Source organism: Hirundo rustica, chromosome 20 (assembly GCF_015227805.2).
Source record: "Hirundo rustica isolate bHirRus1 chromosome 20, bHirRus1.pri.v3, whole genome shotgun sequence".
NCBI classification, from domain to species: domain Eukaryota; kingdom Metazoa; phylum Chordata; class Aves; order Passeriformes; family Hirundinidae; genus Hirundo; species Hirundo rustica.
Window position 1 is genome coordinate 5,147,633 of NC_053469.1, and position 6,269 is coordinate 5,153,901.

General features: G+C 50.7%; 1 long non-coding RNA gene across 1 annotated transcript; it reads right to left on the reverse strand.

Annotated features, from left to right (window-relative positions):
• Positions 1 to 3,735: 3,735 nt before the first annotated feature.
• LOC120761716 (uncharacterized) lies at positions 3,736 to 5,731 on the reverse strand. The gene is made up of 3 exons (XR_005703722.1): positions 5,596 to 5,731; positions 5,054 to 5,438; positions 3,736 to 4,638 (listed from the first exon to the last, which is right to left on the reverse strand). It is a non-coding gene; the product is annotated as an uncharacterized LOC120761716 (long non-coding RNA).
• Between the last annotated feature and the right edge of the window lie 538 nt (positions 5,732 to 6,269).

A 6,269-nucleotide genomic window follows, 5' to 3' on the forward strand; every position in this document is an offset into this window, starting at 1 on the left:
GGGTGGAGCAGATTTCTGGGAACATCGTGGACATATGAGGACGTTGGCTGTAAATCAGGAGAGTAATCAATGCATGGGACCTGGGCAGGATGCTGTAATCCTGCCAATGGATCATTCAGGAGGAGAAGAAAACTTAGGATGGTTAGCCCTAACATCACTGCCTGCAGAGTAGAGTGGAGAGGTTTTTCTACTTCTTTGCATCATTCAGCCCAAATTCTGCTTTGTATAAAGTCAGGATCATGCAGCCTGGGTCACGCTGTCTCCGCGCTCCCACTGCTGTGATCAAGAGGCCAGCTGAGACAGCAGCACAATAAAAATCTTCCAGGCAAAGGGGCTGTGAGTAACACAGCCAAATTGCTCCCTGCTTTCCAGGCTGATTGTGGGGAGGGTGTTTTTAGCATTGCTAGTGAGGGGTGTTTATTGACAACATCAGAATTGAGACCCAGACCACCTTTTGGCCCAAAAGTTATTTTGATCATGACTCAGTGCATGAAAAAGGGAAAGTTTTAGGATGTGTCTGAACCAATGACACAATGACTTCACTCATAAAACCTCAAATTACCAAGCAGCTCTGACTTCTGCCTGAGTCAAGTCTTGTGGGAAGGAGATCCTGATCTGTTCTAGGAAGGCCAGTTGCCCTCCAGGGCATTGTAAAGTGATAGCAATTACAAGATCAGCATGTGTGCTAAAGAGATCTTGACAACATGACCCATACAGGAGGGTGGGAGGAAATGCTGCTGTTTAATTTGGGAGTGATGGAGGGGACACAGAGAACTTGGGGGTTTAAAAATAAGCTCTGTGTTCTCTTCTGTAGTGGGTGAAGGTCTATGGCAAAGCCATGAACAAAGGCTCTCCTTGGAGCTGGTTTCCCCAGCATGGTGTAGCCACTCAGCTCAGGTCAGGGACAGGTAGTTATGTGCTGACCTTTCCACTCCCTCTTGTCCTGTGAGAACCTGAAAATGCCTATCTGGTGAAAACAAAGCTTAAAAGACTTTAAAATTGACGAACTCTGCAACCTGTTCTTCCTGGTTGCAAGGCAGCGTTAACAGCCCAGGAAACAAGAGGTTTGTTTTCTACTCTTCCCCTTGAAACCGCTCATTGTTGTTGAGTGTCAGGTCTCTATAAGGCTGGAATCAGGGACCACAGTTGCCTCCTCTCCCAGGCCTGCTAGTGAGTTAGGGCTCTTAATGCTGTGATTCCCATGCCCTGATTCCCATCTCTCCACAACACAGCACGTGGAGGCCGGACCACGCATCCTTTACCTTTGCTCTTGTTTAAGAGCACCCCAGCAGGGAATCTGCATCTACACTGCAGTTTTGCAGATGCTTGAAGTCTAGGAAATGTTCCCAAATTCTGACATTTTTGGCAGCAATTTGTTCCTCTACTCTCCCAGTCTGGCGGAGAAACTCTCTCTTTTTGGGCAGTAACACAAGTGGTTTTTGCGTGTTGTTTACAGCTGATGGGATCTGGTTCTTGTGCAGCAAAACACATCACGAGGCGCTGAGGTGTGGCTGAGTGAGAGAGAGACACAGCTTCCCCACGCCCCGACCCCCATCTCCCACCTTTACCTGGTGTCAGCAGTGGCAGACGCAGCTCTGCCTAAAGCCAGCGCTTAAACCAGCTGCGAGAGAGCAGGAGAGAGGGGAAATAACTTCTCTCAGCCCCTCTCCCAGCAGGGTTTCATCCCTGAAGGCACAGCGCAGCATAGCCAAGGAATTATTTCCTCTAAGAGAAAGCCCAGGCATGAATCCATGTGAGGCTCAGAATAAGAGAAAATAATCTACTTCCCACACACCCACAGCCTGCTGGCCTCTCTTCTGAGCATCTCTGCAGTGTCACAGCAGCAGAGGACACAGAGACTCCTCTGCAACTGGGTATGACAGTTTGGGACAGGAGAGCAGCTGGGAGCCGGGCAGCAGCCCAGGAGCAGGCAGGAAAGGATGGTGGATGGAGCTGGAGGAAAAAGGCAGGAGGACGTGCCACTGCCTCTCACTTGGCCCTGGGCCTGTTCCCTGGGACTGGCTGAGGAAAAGCAGCTTCCTCTGCTCTGCCTGAGACTCAGAGCCACCACACCCCTGCCCCTTCCCTGGGCCTCTCCTGATGGCTTTCTCCTGCGGCAGGCGTCTGCTCTTCTGAGTGTAAAGGACAATTTGGGAGAGTGTCATCATACATTCCTCGTGCCTGAGGCCTCTCCGATAGCTGCAGCCAGCACTGTCACTATAAAACACAAACCAGACAAAATCTGCCTGAGTTTACTAAAGGCTGAAGCATCCCAGTTTTTTCCTGAGATGCTGTGTTGGTTTTCCTCTGCCTGGTTTTTGGTAGCAGGGGGGGTCACAGACGTGGCTTCTGTGAGAAGATGCGAGAAGCTTCTACCATGTCTGGCAGAACCAATCCCTGATGGCTCTGAAGATGACCAAGGCTGTGCCAATTACACATGATGGTAATGCCTCTGTGATAACATATTTGAGAAGAAAATCAAAGCAAAGTGAGGGGCACAGGTTTTTTTCCTAGCCAGAGAAGAGTAGGATGTGAGAACATGCGAGGGAAACAACATGAAGACACCAAGGACAGTGAAGAAGGAGGGGCAGGAGCTGCTCCGGGTGCTGGAGCTGAGATTCCTCTGCAGGCCATGGTGATGATCATAGTGAAGCAGCTGTGCCCCTGCAGCCCATGGGGATCCATGGAGGATGGAGATCCACCCACAGCCCATGTGGGAAGCGCCCATGCTAAAGAGGATGGATGACTGGAGGAGGCTGTGATCCAGCGGAAGAGGCTGTGGAGAGAAGGGCCCTGCTCCCAGGCTGGAGCAGCCTGTCCTTGGAGGACTGTTCTCCATGGAAGAGTGACCCAAGCTGCAGCAGTTTTGGGAGGCCTGTGTGCCTGTGGGAGGGACTCACATTGCAGCAGTTTGGAGAGGACTGCTGCTTGCGAGAGTGGATCCACACTGGAGAAGTTCACAGAGAACTGTCTCCCCTGGGAGAGACTCCACAGTCTCACAGGGGAACAATATCTCTCCCTGAGCAGCAGAAGAAAATCTTGTGTGACAAACTGACCAAAACTCCCACAGCCTGTCTCCCTGCACTGTTGGTGGGAAAGAGGGAGGGGGAAGAAAAGGTGTTTTTAAGGGCTTAATTTACTTCTCATTATCCTCCTCTAATTTTGTTAGGAATAAATTCACTTCATACCTCTAAGTCAAACCTATTTTGCCCTTGGAGCATTTTCTCTCAGTCTTTATCTCAGCTCATGAAGCCTTCGTTAATTTTCTCTCTGCTCTGCCCAGCTGTGGCAGGGGAGGGCGAGTGAGCAACTTTCGTGGGTGCCTGGTGTTTGGCCAGTGTCAAACCACAACAGATGCTAATGCTGGAGGCTGGACATGCTGGTGGTTCCACTGCTTACTGACTTTGCAGTATCTTCCGTGTCCTGCTCGCTGAAACAAGCATGAGGAGCCCAGGAGCCTGGGGACAGGGAGCCGCAGGTGAAGCAAGAGGATTTCACAGATCCATGGAAGGTGTGTCATGGTGGTGGGAGCTTTCGTGCAGACTGAGGAGGGAACGCAGGTGGAGCACCCTTCTCGCTAATAAACAGCTAAAATACTCATGCCTTTACTTGAAAAGTCATTGTGTTTGATGAGCCAGCACAGCGCAGCCTTCCTTGGCAGCTGGGTTTCCCAGGATGGGTGCAGGTGATCACTGGAGTGTGCAGGATCCAAGGCTTGGTGCTGGGAGCAGCAGGAAGAAATGGCAGGGGAGGAGGGCACCAGTGCCCACAGTAGCATTGGAACAAGCTGGGAATGTAGCTCAGCTCCTGGGCTGAGCTGTGGGTCCAGGGCAGGGAAAATCCCTGCTGGGCTCTGCACCTTCTCCACCAGCATGTGGAAGCATGCTGGAGAAGTGTCACCCACTTCTCCATCTTCTCCAGCTTGGAGCACTCCCCTCAGGCTCTTTGCTTAGCCCCAGCTGTGGGATATAATTGCTCATTAGGGAAAATTTGGGGGAATCTGAGCTGTAATTGCCCAAAGTGTTGGCTTCCCTTTGGGATCAGGGTGGAGCCCCGGCTGTGCCTCTCCGGCGGACGGCGGACATGCCAGTGCTCCACTGAACCAACCCTCTCCTTTTGCTGCCACCAGGAAATTCCCCAGCGTAGCAAGAGCGGAAAAATGTAGTGGCAATACTGTAGCGTAATTCAGTTGGTCAAATAAATAACCTGTGTGGGAATCAAGGGTGATTTTTATTTCATAATCTTGCCAAAGCAGAATTGCTTTTACAGGCTTCTATGTTTAAGTACTTTTCTTGAGCACCTCCCATGAATTTTTCATTCCTTCTGCCTCCTACAGTTCAGTTCCTCCTCCAGCAAAATGCTGCAATTTTCCCTACAGCTCCCAGGGTCAGTCTAACCTGATAACCTAATCTTTCAAAGCCTCACATGGATTTTTATTAATAATTTCGGGGGGGGGGGGGGGGTGGGTTGGGAAAAAAAGCAGTGTTTTTGGCTAGCGGTGTTGGCTTTAGGTAGATCTTGTCCTGGGTTGAGACCTCTCATGCTCAAGGTTTTTAGGCATGACTTGTAGTTTGAAGACACACTTCCTCTAGGACCTGGCTTTCTTCAGGCAAGGGCTCTGTCCTGGCAGGATGTGATCTGTGGAGGAGGATCAAACCATTAATATTAACAGCCTGCTTCCGTGTGGATTAATGGGATGGTTGAACACACTTCCTGCAGCTGAGCTGCCTCGGGTCTCAAAAGCCAGGAAGGTGCAAGTGTGGATGTTGTGCCAGCATGATTCCCCTGAACCTGGTAAACTGAAAAGGAGCTGGGATCCCCGGAGCATTACACCTGCCTTTGCAGTTATCTTCTGCTCCTCATCCCCATCTATAACCCTCCCCTCTGGGGTTCCACTCTGTGGAACAGGGAAAGGGGTTTGAAATGCATAAAGACACAGGAAAAAACACTTTTTTAAAATTAACACATCCACACCTGAGTTTGCCCTGAGGGCTTATCCCTATATAAGGAGTGCTTTTTGATCTCTCCATTTAATGTAAATTTGTGCCAGTACCTGGTGCAAATTGTCCAGGGCCCCTTGCCAGTGTTTGAACGATGCCAAGGAGGGGAAGGCTGGCTGGTTGGCAGGAGGAGTCCTGGCTTGTCTGCAGGTGCATATTCCTGCTGCTCAGCGAGGTGTTGGCTGCCTTGGGAGGGGAAGAAGGTGCATGAAGGAAAAAGGTCCCACTGCTGAAGACCCCTGGATCGTCAGCTGGTAAAAACTGGAGCTGCTGGTTGGAGGGTGTGATGTGTTGGTGAAGGGTCTGGCTGCCTGCCCTCTCCCAGACTCCTGGGGGGAAGGGGGAATGTCTCATCCATGCTGTGGGGCCAGTCTGGCAGGGCATAACCTCAGTCCTCGGTCACCGAGATCTTCTCTGCTGTGGGCTGATCGCTATCAGCTGTGGAGAAGAGGGATGAGGGGGAGCAGTGTTTGGGATGTGGCTTTGCCACTGTCCACTTATACTTGGCATTATGGTGTTTATAATACCCTGCTGAGCTCCAGGGATACGTGGGTGGGTTTGGGTGTAGTTTGCTGGTGAACACACCAGCTCTTACCTCAGAGTCTGAATCCATGTAGCTGCTGAGTATCCTGGTGTCCCCACTCCCACCCCCAGGGAAGCAGCCTGCCAGAGGCCGCAGAGCTCCACACTGGGCTGTGCCAGGACTTGTTCTGCAGCCTCCCCGAGGCCAGGGTGGTGCTGACCAACTGCAAGTACCTCCCCCTTAAAACCAGGTGCTTGGGGTTTTCAACGGCTCCCTGCACTCTTGAAAAAACTGTAACTATAAGGCCCCGTGCCAGGTACACGAATAATCTGTGAACTATAGGTCTGGTAACATTCCAAAGAGCCAGCTGGGTTCAGGAATAGCACAGTTTATTGAATATATGGTTCTCTTGGATTGCCCGTGATAAATGCCTGAACTGCAGAGTGGCTTTATAGAGCATTAACAATACAATGGCAAACACAATCTTAATTTCCTAGCATATCAGCATACCTGAGGACACAAGACTTACCAAAAGATGACCCTTGTGGGGCATGGGAGGAGGACAAATCTGTCAAACTGTTCCAGGAATTCCAAGTAAAATTCTTGTCTGCCAGTTGGATATGAATCTGGGGGGCTTTTACACCTTATTAACCACTATAGTGCAAAGTGCTGCCGACTGTGATCAAGTCTTCCGTTATTTGTGGGCGTGTTGTATAGAACATTTCTTGGCAGGAGGTTTTGGTTTG